This window comes from Ostrinia nubilalis, chromosome 18 (assembly GCF_963855985.1).
Source record: "Ostrinia nubilalis chromosome 18, ilOstNubi1.1, whole genome shotgun sequence".
NCBI lineage: Eukaryota > Metazoa > Arthropoda > Insecta > Lepidoptera > Crambidae > Ostrinia > Ostrinia nubilalis.
The window spans coordinates 9,326,892-9,349,665 of NC_087105.1; the positions used below are offsets into that span (position 1 = coordinate 9,326,892).

At 35.9% G+C, this 22,774-nt stretch overlaps 1 protein-coding gene across 1 annotated transcript in view; it reads right to left on the reverse strand.

Annotated features, from left to right (window-relative positions):
- Positions 1-22,774, reverse strand: part of LOC135080891 (hemicentin-1-like) — a 200,778-nt gene that overhangs the window by 134,025 nt on the left and 43,979 nt on the right. Inside the window, exon 2 of the mRNA XM_063975619.1 lies at positions 14,004-14,081. The gene's annotated coding sequence lies outside the window, so the exon portion shown is untranslated. The remainder of the gene's footprint in view (positions 1-14,003; positions 14,082-22,774) is intronic.

A 22,774-nucleotide genomic window follows, 5' to 3' on the forward strand; every position in this document is an offset into this window, starting at 1 on the left:
AAATGTTCTATCTACAGTATTAAGAGTACTTTCCCTCCAGGTGGCATTACAAAATTCCACCCTGTATACTCACCCTAACGGAAACTGTACGTTGCATATTAAACAGTGACAAAAATAGGTTTATAAAAATGCCTGGTATCATTTCCGGGAAAAGATTGATGATGCCGAGTATCTTTTTTTCCCGTTTAATTAATTTTTTTCCATGGCATCCTTTGCAAATTTAATAACTCATAAAAGATCCGGGGCTCTTTTAATAATGAATTCTTCTTCATTTTTAACCGACTTCAAAAAAGGAGGAGGTTCTATGTTCGGCTGTATTTTTTTTCTATGTATGTATGTTCACCGATTACTCCGTCAATTTTGTGATATACTCGTACTTCTGAGGTAGTCCCATTACCACCTAGTCAGGATCTGATGATGGGATCCTAGGGAAATCGAGGTCAAACCTTAGGCTGGGTTGCACCATCTTACTTTAACTTTGACAAACGTCAAAAATCTGTCAAACTCCATACAAAAAACATCGGTTAAAGTTATAGTTACGGTCAAAGTTAGGTGGTGAAACTCAGCCTTAATATAAGCATGTATTACGTTTTTCTATCAGATGGTGTACTCGTAAGTAAATAGAATGAACAGAGTGAAAACTAGGACTAGGAAGGGGATAGGTAAAACCAGTTAAAACAAAAGATTTTTCAATGGGTACTTACAAATTCAAATGACTGATTTTAATTATCTTAAAAATTACAACAATAAGAACAAAAGAGAAATGAGAATCTATCTCCTACACATTCCATTACGTAAGTGACTTTGTTTTATTCAGAACTACACGTTAATCGTGACTTCTACGCTTTTTCATTGGGCAGCCAATTGATAAATTGATATTTTAGGTTTTCCCGACTCATTTGGGTAGCGCTCCGTATTGATCAGTTTAATATTTCATTCGTACGATTCTCCCATTTAACGGGGAAATAAGTTAATTCAGATAACTTTTTTTTGCATTTGTAAAAGCTTAACTGTAACAAAGGTTTCAAGAGATTTTGCATACCTAGTAACATTCTCAATTCCTCCCCCCCCCCCGTCACATGTCCGGCTTTTAGGGTAAAATGTCCGACCAAATGAAGCACAAAGTCCGGCTTTTGTGATTTTGGACCTGGCAACCCTAGTCCCAGAGAATAGTCAAAACTATTACGGTAACCTCCTACTACAGGTACCTATTCTTATACTTAAAAGGATGGTTACCAAAATACTTTGTAATGAAGTTTATTTATAAAATAAAACATTTTCATTTAAATTTTTTTTTATTAATACTGTAACTACTAGTTTCATTAATTAGTAGAAAATTTAGAAATGGGACAAAAAATATTGAAGGGGATGCCCTGAAAAAGTTTAAATACTCGTACCTGAATGACAGAATATTATTTCAAGGTGAAAAAAAGTACTTTAGAATAGCATTAAGGACTCTATCTACCAAATCTGCCGATAGTACTGCTTGGTGTCGGTGACTCTAATTCAAAAGAATCATGTCGACGACTTGTACAACGTGTCAAAAGTCGAAGACCGCGACTCACGTCGACGGGTTGGCGGGTTTGGTGTGTAAATGATTGCATTACAAATTATGCAACATTCTTTAACTATTGATGATCACTGTTACTTCTAGGTTTTTTCCTAGCCGATCGGGTTGTGAGACGAAACGTTTCACATTTGCGAGTTTTGATCAAAAGCCTTTACAACACAATTCTTTTGTATTCTTTTTTATGGAGCCGAGAGATTTTGCGGATTCTGTTAAAGGGCATTCAAATAACATCTAATGCGAGGCTGGGAAATTACGTGAACGTAATCGACGGAATGAGGCCCGAGTTCGAACGAAATAAAATTTGAAAATGGAACACGGAACAACATCGGCCATTTTGGAAAGCTGTTCCAAATTCGAATTTGTTAGGGAATATTTATAACGGCTTTATTAAGCGGGGCTGTGTTCGGAAATACAATATGTATTCCGTTTCGCGAGTCCCGCTGGGGATAGACGACTTTTGCTAATGAAAATTGCAGTTCTTGAAATAGCTGATAAGCATTAAAAAGCTTTGGCATCCTCTTAACTGATTTTGTTAATATTTGTCAGAATATTTCTATCGGAAATAGATTAAGTGTAAGCCTTCATTGATGGAATCGACGCTGACTCGAAGTGTTGAACTGCTAAAATGGTTTGAACATTTTTATTGGGTAGATAAGCAATGAGCTACAGAGATACCTTAGGCCCGATTCGACCAAACTTTTATTCGAGAATAACTCCTGGTATAAGTGGCACATTGACAGTTTCAGTATAGGAAATATGTCAAAACTGACGATTTAGGTATTCTGAGATTAATATTTACTCTTGCTTGTTCGAATCCACCCTAAGTAGCTCAGTGTTTAGAGCAGTTATCAAGCAAGGTTTAAAGTGGTCGAGGGGTTTGCTTTGTAATCAGCGTTAATTAAGAAGAAAATGTATGGACTAATCGCCGCCTGTTATTTTTATTTCCTACTTTAAATTACTGCGCAATGATCCCAGAATCGCAATGTAAGCCTAGAATCCCTGCATTTCACTTAAACTTCCCAACAATATTTTGATTAAGTCTTTATTCCTTTAGAAATACAGTCTAAAATTCCAGCTAACTTTTTCGTTAATTGACTGAATAAGACGCAGTTCGCAGCTAAATAGAGCAAGCTGCGAGTATACGTCCGTTCCACGAGAAACAGTAGACAGGGACTAATTGAGATTTAAATTGGAGCTGAGAATTGCCCTTTTTAGTGTTTCGTAATAAATTGCCTGCCTAGAAAATGCGTCGGCAACGCATGGACCTACATACAATACTATACTTAATTTGTAGAGGGATATGGTTCAAATTTACTAGAGCTCTTCAGGTTGTTTCAGTTAGTAATCATAGTTTCTTTACTAGGTAGGGACAGAAACTCGGTGTCAATGTAAGTTATCTTTATTTATTTGTAAAGCTGCCGACGTCCATGTGATTGATAGGATATGATTAACAAAACAATTTTGAAAATAAAACATAAAACATGTTTTGTAACAATGCTCTAGTATAGGAAAAAAACGGTGAAATTATGTAACCACTTTCATTATGCCCCCTCAGAAAATTGATCCCAGGACCACTAAATTAAATGTATACTCTAACTCCAAAAAATCACGTTCAAATCTATACTAATATTATAATAAAGAGTTTGTTTATATGTTTGAACGCGCTAAGCTCAGAAACTACTGGTCCGATATGAAAAAAAAAATGTGTTGGGTAGCCCATTTATCGAGGAAGGCTCTATGATATACAGGGTGGAATTTTGAAATGCCACCTGAAGTACTCTTAAATTCATAATATTGATAATTTTTTTTTTTGTATAACATCACCCTGCAGCCAATAGAGGCGGAGCAGTAAAGAAAAATGTTGCAAAAACGGGAAATATTATTCAAACTATTTTCACGCGTACGAAGTGGCGGGCATAGCTAGTACCTACAAAATAAACGATACAGCTTTTTTCAACTTGCTTAGCAGAATAATAAAACTGTAGTTCGGTCTCGGCCTCACTTTTTATCACAACTCAAATACCTATGTAGATCGCTAAAGAGATTAAAGCACTTAAAATGTCTTTAACACCCGCAAACATTTATTAATAATAGACGAAGATTAACATCAGCGTTTTTCTATTGATAACCATGAGTTTACAAATCAATATAAACGATTAATTTGGCAATAATTTAAAATCGCTAAATGGTTAGTTATAACAATCATGATTTCTTGATGAGTTTTAATTGTGTCAATTAAAAAGATTTATTGATGTTTTATGCACTACAAATTAATTAACTTAGGTAACTAACTTTATTAGAACAGACTACTGATATAAAATAACACCAATAACAACTTTTGATGAGGCTTTTATCGATTTGCATGATATACATTTGTCGTAAATATCGTCGATAAGATTTTATCATGGCGCGCATCCTAGCCCGACATTTCATTTTATATTAATGACTAAACTGCCAGATTACGGAGACCAAGTAATGGTCAAAAGGAAGTAAGGTAAATAATAAATGAACACTAATTGACCATAGCAGTGCCTTGCTCTTCGAGTATCCACGGAAGACTAGCATCGTCATTTATTTAGATTAATGCCCGTTTTCACCATCAAACCCTAATTTTTAAGTGACCCCTATGAAAACAAAATTCCTGTTATTTGTTATCCTGACCCTTAATCATTTAAAAATAAGGAATTGATGGTGAAAACGGGCATTACTTTTGTTTCATTTTATTGATGTTGTTTTGTGTTGCTGAATAAAACATTTCATTTTTATTTTTTTTACTTCCCATTCCATCTTCATAGAGTCTAGTAATTGTTTTATTTAGATAACTAGCTTGTTTTAGTCGCCATTCTAAAGATGAAAGTATGCCTTTAACCTTATTCAAACATCTAGCCCGATGTCAAAGGCATAGTTTCAGAACATGTTCCGGTCTCAGAGCACGCTGGAATTTTAAGCACGACAATATTCCAAAAAAACTCACTCATTCGAAGGGTTTGTACGTTTCAAAGCGGGAAACTCAAAAGCTTTTTTAGTGAGCTTTTATATTGTCTGAATAATACATCAGTTTTATTTGTGAGAGCCGTTTAATAGCAGTAAATAAAGCCCGAAACGGATTGGGTTTAAACTGCGACATTTATTCTATTTAGTTTATTGTATAAATAATAAATAGATTTGGAATTGACTTTCCTTTTAGTATAAAACGGTGGAATGGGCGTTTTGATTGTTGTTGGAGGACACAATTGGTCATCATTAGTGCCTTCTAATTGATTATACTATGAAGAACTATGTTAACTTGACACTTTGATCCAGTTCTAAGAAAGTGGGAAAGAAATTCGATAGCCAGGTGGTTCACACATAGAGTTAAATAACTTTAAATTGTGTATTTGTTTCTAGTTTGCATATTGCAGGCTTGACGAATATGGTTTAAGATATTTAAATTTTTTGTTTTCCATCCATTAGCTGCGAATTTTTTATGCCAAAGTATTTGCAGAGCGTAATCTGTGAGGAATTTTTGTCAACTCAAACTGCAAATTTCATCCCGCGTGGGTAGAAGATTATGTACCTAAAATAAAAGTAGAAAAACAGACTGAAAGCATAGTTCTTTCTCAGTTTTTGTCAGAAGGTACAGTCAGAACAAAAATATTTACTTACTTTTTGATGTTTGAATTTCGGTGAATATTTGAATATTTTGGTTTTTTCTAGAACGATAAATGTCATGATATGAATATACCTCACAATAAAATTCTTGTTCGCATTTTAATCAATATTGACTAAACTCAAGGGAGCGGCGGATGTGTGCATAATAAAAAAAAGCTTTAGAGAAAATTAGCATATTCAAACGGACGTTTTGTATTTATGGATATTTGATACCGTCAACTGCTCATTAGAAAACCTATTTATATTTAAATAAATCTTTTGTTTTGCCGTTAAAAATTTCTTGGAATTTGATGGAGACAAAAAAATATTATAAATTAAAAACCTACATATTTTAGATAAAAAAATTTTTTTTTCGCGGTATCTAAGTTATTCATATGAATAACTACCGCTTTATAATTTACCAAGAATACACAGTTCCAAAAAAATAAGTGATGAGTCAAGGTATTACACTGACGTGATTTTTGAATTTTCTGTTAAATAGCTATTTCTGTCGCTCTTATCAGCATCTCATAAGGAATAAAAGAGACGGAGGTAAAGCTGACAATCGAACCTTGTCATAAGCTGGGCCTCAAATGCCATGATTAAAGAAAACAAGTTGTCAAAAAAGTTCCGACCACCTCAGGCTTGACCTTTATAGACCTCAACAAAATCGTTGGAATCTATCACGGATATACTTTTTAGGGTTCCGTAGTCAAAGTATCAGACCGTAATAAGGCTTCATTCTATGTCTCAGGACAGTATCTTTCTAACGTGAAATATACTAAAATTTAGTTCAAAATTAAAAAGAGAATTAAAAAAAAACAATGACTTAAAAGAGCATGTTAAAAAAATGTGTTTAATATTGAGCTGTGATACGGAATCTTTCCTATGTCTTCGAAAAGAAGCTAAAAACTAAAAAAAATCAATAAGCAAGAAAAATGTTGTTGTACCTAAAAGTATAAATAAATAAAAATAATTTTAATAATGGGTGGTACGGAATCCTTCATTTATGTACACCTACGAGTGTGTCTCGAACTTGACAGATTTTTTTTGCTAATTATTAACTCACCTTGTATAGAATAGATTGAGAGTTAAGTGTGTAGCATCACTTATGACACACCTAGCGTACGCAAATGAGCCAGGCCAAGTAAAGTATAGGTTTTTTAAGGCACACTTACTGTTTCGATTTCAAATTTAAGTAGAAAGCATGGAATACATATATTGAACACTATTTTGTAGAGACAGTATCTATCAAATTTTCTTTCAATTTTAAACACCTGATGGGAGACCTTTAATTAAATACGAAAGCAAAACAAAACTGAAGATTTAGCAGTTTAAAATTGACGTCACTCGTTAACATTCTGTTTGGCAAGTATTTGTAGATCAAATATTTAGGATATAAAGATTTCGTCTTGTTTTATGCAAATAGCAATAAGTTTTACAACAAATAAGTAGGATGCAAAATTTTCAAATCCATATACCTTCAAGATAAAATTTTGTAATGCCACCTGGATTTTTGAAAAGAATTGAACCGCAATTTTACGAAAACTCACCACCATACTATACAATTTAACACCACGTATAGCGTTTAATAGGAGACCGTATCCTAAGATTTCTTTTATTGTGAAAATTTTGAGGCAGAGTGTACACCATGGGTTCGCCCTTTCCTTCGCCACTAGTAGGCACAATAGGGAAACTATAATATTGTGAACCGTGAATTGATTCACGGGCCAGGAAGCGTGTTAACATCCATTTAGTTTCTATTGTGAGGTGGAAAGTACCAGTGTAAACAGGTTTCTAAAAATATCTTCGAGGCTGCAGGCTATGGGTATTCGTTCAATATTTTTTTGTGTTCAATATGTTAATGTTGTTAGTCAGAACTTACTTGAAAGCGAAAGGTTTCGCTCTGGTTTAAATCCTACACGTGGAAGTTAGTTTTTTTCACGTGATAAATATATCGATAATGTTTTGATTAAAAAAATCACAGTAACACAAGTACTAAATGACTTTAAGTAACAATTATTAATTGTACTAGAACTAATATTCACAAAAAGAGAAATTAGTGAATTTTATATTTTCGAGTTTTCTACTGCGAAAACTTCACAAGGATAATGTCATGTAGTAGGTAAGTACGTGTTTCAACTGACCAGTGAAATGAGAAAGGCATGTAGGTTCTGACTGAGACAATTGACAGGTAAAAGATCTTGCCAAGTTCTTGATATGGGTTCAATGTTTTATTTGGGCTGTGGCCCTGTCATGACCCTCTCATCTGATCAATTTGCATTGTGGTTCAGGCGTATGTGATAATCACGGTGGCATTTCCGACAAAGTGGAAGTGTCAAGCTTGTTAAGCGCAACACTGGTGGCTTATGCAGTGGTCATAGGGTTCAATTTGCAATAGAAATGTATAGTCTGATGTGATATTGACTGTAAATTGACCATCTTATAATTATAATAGCTATTTAGCCCAATAGCCATAATAGTGTAGGTTTTATTTGTTTGAATTAAATATTAATGATAAAAGATTTATGAAAGGAATAAGAAGAGCTTATTTCTTTGAAATGTTTTTGCAATAAAAATAATCTATGACATGACATATTGAAGCTTTCCTCAACCCTTTTCAGGATCTGGACAATATTTGAGAAAATAATTTATCAACCTTAAAGATAAAGCCGATTACGATATTATTTTTTGGTGAAATAAAAAATGATAACCTTTATCAAGTTCTAAATCCATAAAATGTTTTCCAATTTATATCATGACACAGCATTTCTTTAAGCCACAATCTGTGAGGAAAATATCCCCGTATATCCGCCAGGCTTTATTTTATCATTGTAATGACTGTGTAATTTTTTTACTGACGTTTGGTTACTTAAGCCCGTATCACAAAACGGTGTTCGTGACTCAAGCTCAAGCTTAGATTTATATCCTGTGGCATACCAAAATTATTCCCACCTGTATTTCCCACCGCTGCAACTCCTGTGTTGACAGGATCTACAGCTGGACCGCCAATAAAAACCCAACCAGTGAAGGTCAAGTTTGCGCCGGGGGAGAGTTAAACTGTCATTGGACCTGCAACGAAATCAATCAGAAGAACATAGGAGGAGTTCGAAGTTAAGGTTCGACTTTCGTCCAGTACAAAGCGGACGACAGGTGAAAAAACAAAGGAAGAAACCTGTGGCATACCTATGTTTTTTTTATCAACAACGAGGAAGCTCTTGGGCTACATTTTACCTTATGGAATTTTATGATCAGGCCGAAGGTGGAAGCGAGCTTCACCCGGAATCCTCAACCACCGAAGAACTGCTATCTTACCTCCAACTGCCGGAACACAACAATGCTTTTAACATTATTGTTACGGCGACCGACTTATATGCATAGATGGTGGGTAGCTAGTTAGGAAGACTTGCCCCCACTGGGAATTGAACCTGGAACTTCTAGATCTGAAGCAAGTGGTCACACCACTAGACTTCAGAGGCCTACCTACACCAACATTATAAAGAGGAAAGATTTTATTGTACCTATGTCCGAAACTACTGAAGCGATTTGAAAATTTCTATCACCATTGGAGTCCTACATTATTTCTGATAAACATAGGCGGGTCAAAGTTCCGGTTCAGCTTTTTCTAAATATTGGAATTCAACCAATCGAGGGCTTAAATCTATTCTTGAGATTGATTTAAGCTTTGAGTGACTTTCAATACGGGCTGAGATGTGGACATAATAAGATCTTATCTAGTAAGATGGAGTCGTACATAATTCATGAGTTTACAACTTTTTTCAACTGTTGTCCAAGTGAGTCATCATTATAATAAATTAAACACACCTTTGGGTTTGTCAATCTGAATGAGCTCAGCCGGTTTTGTTGAATACAAATAAATCTCTTCCATAGGAAAATAATTCTTTAAGTATTGAATTTGCACAAAAGAATTATTGATGTCTCGCAAATAACAATGACAATGTTGATAACCAATTCGTAAAATGTCCCTCAAAAATAAATCTATGTAAATCATATGATGCCTGGATGTGAGCGGCGCAGGATCGGTCTTTGTGGAAATCCTTAGGGGAGGCCTTTGTCCAGCAGTGGACGTCTTCCGGCCGAAACGAACAAACGAACGAACGAAATCTTTTATATTTTAAAAAATAGTATCGACTGACAAGCAGAGAATGTGTTTTTTGCATACAAATAGTCTATAGTAATCTAGTCGACCTTCCACACATTTTACGTGTAATAAATATGGCGTCGTGGTATATGGTATTGGCCTTGAACTTTTCGTAAACATTTATAGAATATTACATAAGCTGACAGGTTTGAACACCTAGTAATCACTGTAGCATCATCGTAAGTGTGTAATATGTGGTATTTTTCGACCAAAATGACTGGACTAAAGGTAATAGACTAGTCTTAGAGCATTTACTTGTAACAGAACAACGAGCCGCTCTATGAATTGTTCTAGTGTTCACCCTTTCACGTATTGGGTACGTGAAAATTTTACTATATTTTACCATTCGTAAGAATGTTACATAGAGATGTCTAGCTAGTCTATCTAATAGTATAGAAATATAGAAAATTGCTTTTATGTCACGGTAAAATTGTGAATCCCGACAGATTATAATCTGAAGTAGTTAAATTACAATCTAACCTAACCTAACCCACTGTTAGTTTACAATCTAACGCGTTATATTATAAACTGACAGAGTTCACAATTTCACGTTGGCATATAGGTATAAAGCAATTTTCCCATTAAAATTTCGTAGTCTTTCTTTTGTAAGAGTTTACCTATTGTTGCACAGTTTCAGGCTTTGGCTTGCATTTTTACAACCTGTAAAAGGTACCCGTAAAAATATGGGGACAATCTTTTGGAAAAAAGGGGTATTTTGAGAGACATATTATTTTTCTTAATTAACTGATAACTTCGTGCCACCTATAAATCAGAAATAATTTAAGATTCTAATGATGAAATAGTTTTTCAAATCGGTCCTGTAGTTTCGGAGCCTATTCAATACAAACAAATAGTCAAATCTTTTCTCTTTAAAATATTCTAGAGATAATTTAATGGAAAAACCGGTTTTCCGAAAAAATATTAAGCAAAATATGCTTAAAATATTTTTTCGGATATTATTCATATTATTTCTTGCAAAATACGGGCCGAGGCAGATCCACGGTCATTCAAAGGGAAGGGCCCGTATTCCCATGGAAAATCCTAACCCAAAGCTTTTATGTAGAAGCGTGCGACCTTTGTAGAACCTTTATTATTATGAATACGCATAAAGACCGATATTATTATGCTTCTCCCAGAAAAAATAGGAAAATCGAGGGGAATCGGCAGGTAGAGTCATTCCAATCACTATTCATGCCGGTGGATTGTATGAACAGCATGTAAGGGTATACGTTTTTGTTGAAAAATGGACCGTATTTCCACTACGTAAGATGCTACGGGGTTTGCCTTGATGTGCTAGTTCGTACAATCAGGGAAAAATGTTCATCGTTCTATTGAAAACGGGAATAGTATCTGCTTAGTTATACATTCCATATGAAATCAATATAAGATTGTTTTAGCTAATAACACATTATCACTTTACAAAATCACAGGGTTTATTAAAGTTAGGTGACCCTGTGGTGAACTTTGTACCGTCAATATAAAGTTGTCTTAAATTATTCTATGTTCATCAAGGACAATGAATTTTTCAAACTTGTGAGTAGTTTCGGAGCCTATTCAATTTAAACAAACAAACAAACAATCGAATATTTATCTTTTTGTGTTCTTAGATAATACATTATTTCTTTACAAACTGACAAAATGACTGTCTTTTAACATGAATGTCCTAGTTGTGATGAATACTAAAGCATGTGGTAACAACGCTAACATCCATAATTTCTGCTTGAGCAAATATGCCAAACCAATTTATTTTTGATTTTCTATTCAGCCTATTTCTACGACTAGTGCTGGAAACTGGCCAGTAAAGTCTTCTTTAGATTTGAATTTAGAAATAAATCTTTTATGTCCATTGATTGTTTTATTTTTTGTTTCTATTGGTATCTAACTGGCCAGTAAAACAGCCTCCTTTAGATTTGAATTTAGAAGGTATGTCTTTTTATTTTTTTATTTAGTGTTTTTATTGGATACTGGCCATTAAAAAGGTAGTTGTCACTTTGTTCTTGTATAATATTGATTTCAACGGTCATAGCTGTGCTCATTGTTTCCATCTGCTCCGATAACTTTATAGTTGCATACAGTCCAATCTGTAACTATAGACACGGTTCTTAGTTCACTTAGGCTTAGGGTAAATTTATTCGTTTTCTAGCCTAGCTCTCTTAAGACTAACGATATAGCAGCTGTATTTTATTTCAAATATTAACTCACACGATAGATAAAACGATTAAAAATCAATTGCAGATTTCTCAACTTCAATTAAAGGTGAAAATGATACTCAACTAGGCTTGAAGATTGACTATGAAAAAGAACACGGAGGTTAATTTCTAATTTATTTATTTATAAATAAATAAATAAATAAATAAATTTCTAATTAGACTTAATAAAGTGCTAGACTAGCCTATTACTGTACTGGTGCAATGAAAATACACTTGGGATTAAATTCCTAACTCTGCTGACTCAACGGCTAACAAAATTGGACTAAGGCCAAGACCTACCTACTATTGCTTAGTTAAAAATCACTTCAGTCTCTCAACTAAATCGCAAACACTTGATTTGTGATGTCGACTGTACCTCTCAACACTAAAGTATTCGCCACACTCCGACAGAACTCTAAGGATTGATCACACTGGATGCGTTCTTTGAGCAGCGGTTCGGTCAAATGAACGCAGCCCGCATATGTGAATAGCATTGTCGGTCTCTATACATTTTGTATTTAAGCGGTTTGACAGTGCGGACACCACCACCAACCAGTTCGCACTAAGCGTTACGATGCCTCTTATAATGCGAACAGCTTGGAACTGGAATTCGCTGCCTGCTGCTGTATTTCCTGAAGACTATAATCTGGGCCTTTTCAAGGCGAGAGTGAATAGGCTGTATCCTAGACTGTATCCCACTTAACACCGTGCGATTGTGGTCAAATACTTGCCTTGTTATGCATAAAAAAACATGAGCAAAGAACGCAAACCGCACCGCTGACAGATTGCCTTTCAAGACCGCTGGCAGATTGTTTTGCCCGGACTGCAGACCGTTTGCCCTGAACGAAAATGTTGTTCATACGATGTGGACTGCGTTCACCTGACGGCCGCAGAACGCATGCAGTGTGGCGAAATCCTTAGAGTTCTATCGGAATGGCCTATACGGAACCGTTGAAGCGCAAATTCGGGCTGGCATGGTTTTTGGCGTTCCTTTGTCGTACCCGCATGCACTGACTTGTTGGCTTTATTCCAAAATAAGGCGGCACGCACATTTCCTATGAACCGAATAGATTTTTGGCAATATGTGACATCAGCCTAGATTTTTTGCTGTGCCCAACAGAGTGGGTCCATAATTGTCTAAAATTATTTAAAACAAATTTTTCGGCACAACCCGATGGTAAACTGGATGAGAATGCCTTATGGCATTAAGTTCACCTAATGTTCTAATTCTGGCATAAAGTATAAATAAATAAATGAAACACTTTATAAGCAATAAAGAATTTGAATTTGTGTTAACCCTTAAAGCATTTTACTTTTAAAATTAATAATATGATAATCCACTCCACCCGTCCGTTTTTATTAAAAATTTTATAAACCTACCTAAATAATATGTTCGTTAGCTTCAAATAACAAGTGTTGATTTAAGTTTTTAAGGGCGGGTTTCTAAATTAACTATTAGGTTTTGCGTTCTCATTTCCTACTTAAGTGTGAACTTGATATGAAAGTTCATACTTGTGTAAAATGAGGACGCCAAAGCATAACCAATTCAGAAATCAGGGGAAAGACACACGTATTTCTTAGATTTTTCTACTCACTTATCGGCTAGTCGGAAGTCTAGTAGAATTCACCAACTAGGCTCAAACTAGAGCCTAAACTAGAGAATTTTATTTTACGATACGTTCAGATGTACCTACCTTAAACTACGCAACGCGGGAGCCGGGTGAGAGGGGCGCGGGAGGGGTTACTGGAATGAAAACTAGGTACGGGTTCTATTCCGTTTTAGACTGCACGGAAAAGTTGTGCCTAGCCAATTCCGAGTCGACACTGCAGAACTGGCATGCTAGCGAACTGGCGACAGACACACTAAGAAAAAAAATAGAACTGTCAATTCAAAAATTTAGTTATATTGTAAATTTTGTTGCTTTTGTAAATTTATTTATATATTTTATTTAGTCGGCCGTTTGGTGTAGTGGTTCAGAACGGACTACTATGCCGAGAGGTCCCGGGTTCGATTCCCGGCCGGGCAGAAATTGAAATGATGAATTTTAATTTCTGTGACGGGTCTGGGTGTAAATATGTATAATATGTATGTATTTAATAAAAAAAAAAAAAAAGTATATAAGTAGTAATCCGTTAAGCTAGCACCCATAACATAAGCATTGAGTTGCTTACTTTGGGGCTAGCTGGCGCTGTGTGAAATTGTTCAAAGATTTATTTATTTATTTAAAAATAGAAGAGGGAAACAAATGGAAATCTGTTAGTTAGCTCAATATTTAAGATATTTTTGTCTTAGGTTTTGTATTAGAACTAACAGTAATCCAGTTCGTAAGTCCCATGCATGCAATTAAGGGTTAAATGATTTTTCCGAAATATACATTTCACAGACACACACAAAAACCTGTCAAAAAGCACATAATAAGTAAGGTTAATAATACCATAAAATTGCACTTACGTTTTTAGGTTCGTTCCTTCTATTCCCAGAACGGCTTCGCCGAAATGTTATTTGACATCATCCGCGTTTAGTTAATACCTGTAGACAAAATTGTAAAAGTTAAAATTTCGAAATTGTAACATCCTGAATTATGTCATCTTGTTCCAAATTAAGTAGGGCTTAATTTGTAGCAAGAAAAAAAACAAATACCTATACATCACAAAAACATTTATAATGTGTGGAGATAAAACCCGGTGTCTCTGACGTAAAGCACCAGTAATATACAGGGTGTCCCAGAATGGGTGAATCAAACTACTAGAGGAGGTAGCTCTACTATAATGTACTATCCCTAAAAAATATGCAAAAAATAAAGCGCATAAGGACACAAAAACATTTTTTTTAAAGTGAAAATAAATCAGCTTTGCCTATGTAACTGGCTATAATTGATGCGTTTGGAGTATATTTAATTTTGTACTTTTTCTTACTAATATTAATTGTACATGATCGCTTCGTTTATCTGTAAACAAACTTGAAAATAATGACTAGATTTCGAGTTTAGAGCACTTTATTTAAAAAAAATCCGAACTCAATTTTTTTTCATATTTTTTAGCGATAGTACATTAGTAGAGCTACCTCCCCTAGCAGTTTGATTCACCCATTATGGGACACCCTGTATAGAAGTTTCCAAAACAATCTGGAAAGGTGCAGTCAGCCTTACAAGATTAGGGTCAGCTACTTGAACTTGAACTCAATTTCATGGATCCTGAAGGATATCATTTTCCCTTCGCCTGCTCAGTTAACTGACGAATCCCTTGAGCGGCAGTTTTCTTCATGAGACAGTTTTATTCGACCTTTTTCTTAGGATGAGTTGCACCATCTTACTTTAACTTTGACAAACGTCAAAAATCTGTTAAACTCTATACAAAAACCATCGGTTATCGTTATAGTTACGGTCAATGTTAGGTGGCGCAACTCAGGCTTAGAAAATTCACAACTCTACTGCTGTAAATGAATAATTTAGACAAAAAACGAGTCTTTCCGGGTGTGTGTGGGCTTACGCCTCGGTGCACCAATCTGTGTACCCCACACGTGTCCCTGTGGCAAAGAGGTGGACCAATTCGGTCACCACGGTCTATGTTGCCAGCAAAGTGCTGGTCGTCTCGCCCGACACGCTGCTCTCAACGACGCCATCAGGAGAGCCCTTGCCAGCATCAACGTTCCTTCCACGTTGGAACCACGTGGATTGGTCCGTGATGATGGCAAGAGACCTGATGGTCTCACTCTGGTTCCCTGGGAACGGGGACGGGCTTTAGTTTGGGACGCTACATGTGTCGATACTTTAGCCCCTTCCCACCTCAGGGAATCAGTTGCTAAAGCTGGGGCTGCAGCAGAGTCGGCTGAGTTAGCCAAACGGCGCAAATATGAGTCACTTTCTAATGACTACATATTTGCGCCTTTTGGTGTCGAGACCTTCGGACCTTGGGGACCGAATGCTAAATTACTGTTTCGGACCATTTCCCCTAAATTAATTAAAATTTCGGAAAATCTAAATGCTGGCTCTTTCCTTGCACAAAGGCTTAGTATTGCCATTCAGCGAGGAAATGCAGCCAGCATTCTCGCCTCTTTGCCTCACGGACACACTTTTATTTTTGAGTAATATAAGTTTATATTTTTATTTTGTTTAGAGTTAAGTTTGCCTTAGTTTTAAAAAAAAATCTGTTTATTGTAAATAAAGTTGCTGACAAAAAAATAATGTAAATAACCAACACGTTATTGTTTTAAGTCATTATTATGCATTTATATTTTCATTTAAATATAATAAATAAGTTTTCATCCAGGCGCAATTTATTTTACAGGGAAAATATAATATGAGTTTAATGGCAATAATTACCTACACTCGGTAGAGTTTTTCATGCGGTAGAGCGTTTTATGTCGAAATATTATACAGGGTGGAAACGTTAAGTGATCTCACTCGATTATTTCTAAACTATACAAGATATCAAAAAACTAGTTACTGATCCTGAAAGTGCTTCATGAGCTCTATCAAACGGTATTAATAATATGTTACAGAATAAACTGGATCTATCCTTAAATATAATGTTTCCGGCTTCCATACATTTGGTAAAGTCACATTATTTTAAAAACTACACATGATATCGTAAAACTGATTACTGATTCTAAAAGTGCTTCACAAGCTCTATCCAATGGTATCAACATTAGGTTACAGAATAAACTGGATCTATCAAAAAATTCAATGTTTCCTTCTTCCATACATTTAGTACTACCACAGTCATGACACTCATCTCTTGACAATATTATAGCAAGTAAAGCCTAAAACCAATGTTTTCCATGAATAATTTTAAATAAGAATACAATTTACGAGTTTATTATTCAATGAAAAAAAAAATACACTTCTAATATTGTGTGTCTAGCATACATTTAGTATGGAAGCTGGAAACATTGAATTTTCAGATAGATCCAGTTTATTCTGTAACCTATTATTGGTACCGTTTGAAAGAGCTCATGAAGCACTTTCAGGATCAGTAACGAGTTTTTCAATATCTTGAATAGTATAGAAATAATCGAGTGAGATCACTTAACGTTTCCACCCTGTATACAACTTACTTCTTGATTCACATTTTTTTATGCATGACAAGGCAGGCATTTGACCGCAATCGCAGTGTTAATTGAGATGCAGTCTAGGATGGTACATATCTGCCCTGTAAGTGCCTATTCACTTTCGCCTTGAAAAGGCCCGGATTATAGTGTTCAGGAAATATAGCAGCAGGCAGCGACTCCAGTCCCTAGCTGTTCGTATTATAAAAGAGTCGTCGAAACATTATGAAACTGTTAACTAACTAGGTACCGAGAACTAGTTACAATGACTTTAAGGGTCTACGAAAACGAGATTCGTAGAGCCTTAAAGTCATAGTTGCCTTTTGAAACTTATCTATAGGATGTGCAAAAATAACGAACTTAACTAAAGTTTTAATTTTACTGTGCATATTCTGCCGGGTTGTAGTACATATTACAAAAAGTTTATGGAAAATCTCTTTTTATATTTGAGCTTCAAAACAAGTAATCATTTTGTAGCACGCAAAGTACCGTAGCGCAAATCTTTATGCATGACGTGTAAGTAGTGCAGTAAAATGATCCTGAAGAAAAAATCTTTTGTGGATTATTGTAATAATAAAAACTGTCACTTAAACCAGTATTCTAAGTTTTTTCCTCAAAGAAAAAGGTCGTCAAAATGTGGAGAAAACGTCAACTAAGTAGGTTCTCGGCTCAGTGATAAATTTTTATAACTACTCATTATTTTTGAGCATTTTCGTCACTAGCTACTTCCCCATGTCCCATTAAGTTCCAATGGCTCATCTTCTACTTAGTATGAAAAGTTCATATTCATGTAAAAAACGAATAAGTATGCTCAGAGGCTAAAAATCTAAATTAAAAAACCGGGGCATGATACACCAATTTTTTAGATTTTAGCTTCTAAATCGGTCTAGTCTAGTGATAAAAAACTCAGTAAAAACTCAGTAAAACTCATTTATTTCTGTAAGTAGGCTTTAAAAAAGCACTTTTACACGTTTTTATACTCGTTATTTTTGAGCATTTTCGTTACTAGCTACTTCCCATGTCCCATTACGTTTCAATGGCATTATCATGGCGTGCCCTCGACAGTTAGGCGTTAATCTATGACGTGCTTTACTTCAAAAGGGGTTTGTCCTTGTTCACAGGTAAGATTACATTTTTCACGAAACTTGTTGGTTAAATCACAGGCTTAAATAGATAAGGAAGGAGGGATTATTTAAATTAGACACAAATTGGTTATTTTGTTGATGAGTTTGGGCGATTATACATCGTCAGTTTATACCTTTAATTAGTTATGCTAATATTATTATGTGCGAAATAACCCTGTATAACTATTATGTTTTCACGCCTACACTGATTGGTATTTTGATTTTTGGTATATTATCCATTGGATATTACCTTCCTCGATGAAAAAGCTGTTACTAGCATATTAAGTGATGATTAGTATATTATTGCTATTTTGCATATTTTTATACATATAAAATACCTTTTTATAGAGAAATAAATATTTCTCAAGTGCGAAAATTAAAAGTTATGATTTTGGATCGGAATACTTAATTTTTACAGTAGTGTTTTCTGTGCCATATGATCCAGGGTAAAAGCCTTAAGCAGAATCTATGTGCCCGTTTAATTTTTCTTAAATAATGTAACATTTAATATTGAAAACAGTCCTCGCGTACGATCAACAAAAAAGATTATGCTAATCCAACTAAAAGAAAAAGAACAAAAAATTACGAGCGCTTCGTTTTTACCCGATTGCGCCAGAAGGAGGTTTATGTTTTTTTTTTTAAATAATGACACAAACCTAAAATGTCGCACCTATAGCGTGACATTAAATGTTACCATTATTATTCTGTGGTGTTACTAATTTTTAATTTACAAACCACCCTAGGCAGTAGCAATTACTAATATGTGCCCTAGGTTTCGACCACTTATACCGGGTGAAATTCGTTATTAAATGTTTTTATTAAAAACTCAGCAATGAAGCGATAAATTACCATATTTTTTACATTAAACCAATAAAGGCTTCATTAAACTGCACATTAAATGCAACACCTCTAGTGTTTATATTGTACAGTCAACCATATAAACTTAATTTTAAATGCTGCAGTGTATTTTAGACTTTACGTCTTGTTGAGTAACGTTTAAAATCAATCGATGAATTTTTCACGCTGAAGTTATTTGATATTGTTGACTGTACTTTTAATTAGGGAAATGCATTAATGAGATTCAGTAATGTTTCCATCGTACAGGTATAATTTTATAATAGGTATTTCCAATTAGGAAAATTTGAACTGCTCGTGATATAATTACGTATGATAAGCCGTAGGCATTATAAATGAACATACATGGAAAATTTTCTGTACTGTGTCGTATTATTTTATAATCATACAGGAAAATTCACATGTTTTGCGAGCGGTTAGCATAATTATCTTTTTTGCTGACCCTGTATTAGACCAGTATATTATTATTATTAGACATTGTTTTTATAGACCTGCAGCGACCTCAAGTAACTGTCAGTGTATTTTATGATCGGACCTCAAATAGCCTAAGGAGACCTCAAATAGATTTTAAGAGAGTCTTCTTAATAATAATATAGATATTAAGAAAACTCTCTTAAAACTGAATTAAAATAAAATCCAAGCGTGCGCGCTTATAGTTAAGGGCACATACTTGAAACAGTTATTGAGAAGGTTGCGTTGCACCACCTAACTTTAACGGTAACTATAACGCTAAGCGGTGCTTTTGTATGGACTTTGACAGATTTTTGACGTTTAAAAATCGTTATATTAATGACGTTAAATTAAGATGGTGCAACCCAGCCTAAGTGTCTGAATACAGCCTTAGGTACTCTCTTACCAATAAAACACAGACGTATAATGTCTATTAGTCTAATTAAAACAACGAGTTTTAGGTTAATACAGTGAAATTTTCCTTTTCATTTTCCCGCGAATTCATAAAGGCCGTGGCCACAACCTTTCCGCTAATGACTCTCATCAAAAAAGTTGCCTAATGCAGTGGAGTGGGCTTAATTAATAACGAAAGAATATTAAGAATGGCTTTTAACAAACGCGAGCATTGTCAATCCGCCATGATTAATGTCTGAATCGAAAGTTGTTATCTTTTTGTGCTATTGTGACAGCGTTTAATGGCATTAAGTCAGTTCCGATTGTAGTGATGTGTCGAATATGTACCTGGAAAAGTTTATCGATGTTATTTGTTTGTGAAAGGTGCTAATAGTTCATTGTTTTTTTTGTTTCTAAAACATATCTACACCTATTCGTATGCATGTCAAACATTTTTTACTACATCTCATAATCTTAGTAATGCCTTATTGTTTAAGTTAGATTAATCTTGATTAAACAATAAATTGTTTAGGGAATTTATATTTTGGGACTATAACGGCTTCCATTTATTCTTCGGTTCCCCTCACAATACAAATATTTGTGTTATGAGCACACCTGTTGTAGTTTGGAATGGTCTGTAATTAAATGTCCAAGGAAATAATTTTATTTTCCACGCGGAAGATAAAAATGCAAAAACATATGTAATAGCATTGGCATCATCGATAGAGAAGGAGCATCACTATTCCTAAGTACTATTGTAACAAGTTAGACATTGGCACACTTTTGAACTTTTTTTTTAAAGAAAGAAAGAATCATACTCGTAATAATAAAGACTAATCTTTCAAATCCCAATTTAAGCTTGGGATTAAAAGTTTTTGTTATACTTAATTCGCTTAATCCAGGAGGATTGGATTGTTTGAAATGTCTACGTTTGTTTTAGAGTTACAGAAATAAAGTTTTTAAATCGAGTGACTGTATTTGCTTATTTCAACTAACTAGAAATAAGTTTTTTGTCTTTGTTGGATTTTGTCTCAGAGCAAACTTAATTTTTACTAGTTTTTGCTTGCGACTTTGCCCGTGAATGTTTTGTATGACAAACGAGACGAGCCCGGGCCTTACTGCAATCTAATACAAGTGTCTCACAACTAATATTATAAACGTGAAAATAACGTCTGCCTAAGTCTATTAACTACATTCACGCCTATCTCCGTCAGTATAATTGGAACAATTATTGACACCATAGCTCCTCACCTTGCATTCATTTTTAATACATGTATTGATCAAGGTTGCTTTCCTAGCTTAATGAAGTTAAGTAAAATAATTCCATTGTTCAAGGCTGGTGACAAATGTGACCCTTCTAATTTTCGACCGATTTCTATTCTACCAGTACTTAGCAAAATTTTCGAGAAAATTATTTTCCACCAACTTCTATCTCACTTCATTTTTAACAAATTATTACACAATAAGCAATTTGGTTTTACGAAAGGTAGAAGTACTACTGTTACGAACGGCCTCCTTTTAATAGTCTGTTTTTATAATTTTATTTTTTGTCTATGATTGGTCTTCTTGTCATCTGTCTGTCTCTTCTATCCCTGTATCCTGTATCTTCCTTTTATCCTTCTATTATAACGCTTTCCCTTCCTTGAGCCTGGGTATCATTTATCCCTTTTCTATCCCGATTCCTAACATTTTTTGGTCCTTCTTTCCGGCAATATTTATTAAAAATTTCAAAATTTTTCCCCTTCATTTTTTCGATTACCAGCTATGATAACTCGGGCTCAAAGAAAAGCGCAAGGTAATAAATCGGGTATGGCCGAGGCTACGCAGCCCATACGGGGCTCTCCTCACGCCGCCGCACCCGACCCCGCACCAGTCGCGACCGCCCCCGCGGCGGCCGCCGACGCGGCATCTGTTACAGGGTCATCCTGCTCATCGGCCACAGTTCGTGCACGCACCCTCGCCGCGCAGGCTAAGTTTGCTCGCAGAGCTGCCGACGCAGAGCGAGCGCGCGCGGAAGAGGAACGCGTGCGTGCCGCCGAGGAAAGAGCGCGGGTAGAAGCTGCCGAAGCCGTGGCGCGTGAGCTTGAACTTCAAGCGGAACTCGCCCACATTGAAGCCAGTGCCAGCCGTTCTGGTTCCAGTCTCCGCAGTAGCCGTGTTGACGTCACGGAGTGGCTAGAGAAATCGGCGCCTCCAAAACAAGCTTCGCTTACCAGCAGGTTTGCCTCTCTGGGCGCGCCTACCCCTGCGCGCCCAGGTAAATCTGCCTGTGTACCTGTTTTAGTGCAACCTGGAGCTGCCACCCAGGATGCGCCTACTCCTGCGCATCCCGGCCGTTCCGCCTCTAAGGTTGCCGCGCCTCTCGACCCAAACCTCCTGCCCGCCGCTCCCAGTGTCCCGCAGGAACCCGTCCTGCCTGTCCGCGCGCCCGGCCCGGCGTTGATGAAGCCGAGCTGCGGCGCTGCAGCGGTAAATACTACTCCGTCAGACTTTCTAATATTAGCTGAAACTATCCAAAATCTTGCTCATAGCAAGGATAATTATTCTGATAGGCCTTTGCCTCATTTTGATGGCAAAATATACGACTGGCTTTCCTTTAAACGAGCCTACGACGCTTCTGCGCCGTCTTATAGCTCTATTGCTAATATATCTCGTTTAAATACAGCGTTGTTTGGCCCAGCACGAGATGCGGTTGGTGCCCTACTAGCCACAGCGTACGAGCCTAATGAAATTCTGTCGGTTTTGGAGTTGCACTATGGTAGGCCTGAACTGATTGTACTGCATGAGGTTGCAGCTGTCCGATCTCTGCCCAAGGTCAACACTGAAGGTAGGGATTTGCAGTTCTTTGCCGGCCGTGTACGCAGCTGCGTTTCTGTTATAAAATTTCTTGATCATACTGCCTACCTAGAGTCACCAGAACTTTTTAACACACTTCTACTCAAATTGACCCCCGCGCTGCGTTCACGGTGGAAAGACTACGCAATGACCCGCTTTCACTTGGGCTTGGGTACGAAGCTGGAGCTACTTGCAGATTTTTTGGCGGAGGAAGTAACTACAGAGCTACAGTTCGGTGCAATTACAGAAGCCTACTTATCCGAACGGCCCGTAAATAAATCGTTTTGCACCACAGCCATAGGTTCTTCGCCATCTGTAAATAATCATCCACAATCTGTAAATAGTAAACCAAATTGCATTTATTGTCAACAACCACATTTGATTGACAACTGTCAAAAATTTTGTCATCTAGACATTATGTCAAAATTAAATTGGGTCCGTAAGGAAAAAGTTTGCACTCGGTGCTTGAAAAAAGGTTCTCACAGCTATAGGTCGTGTAATCCAAAAACTCTTTGCCAA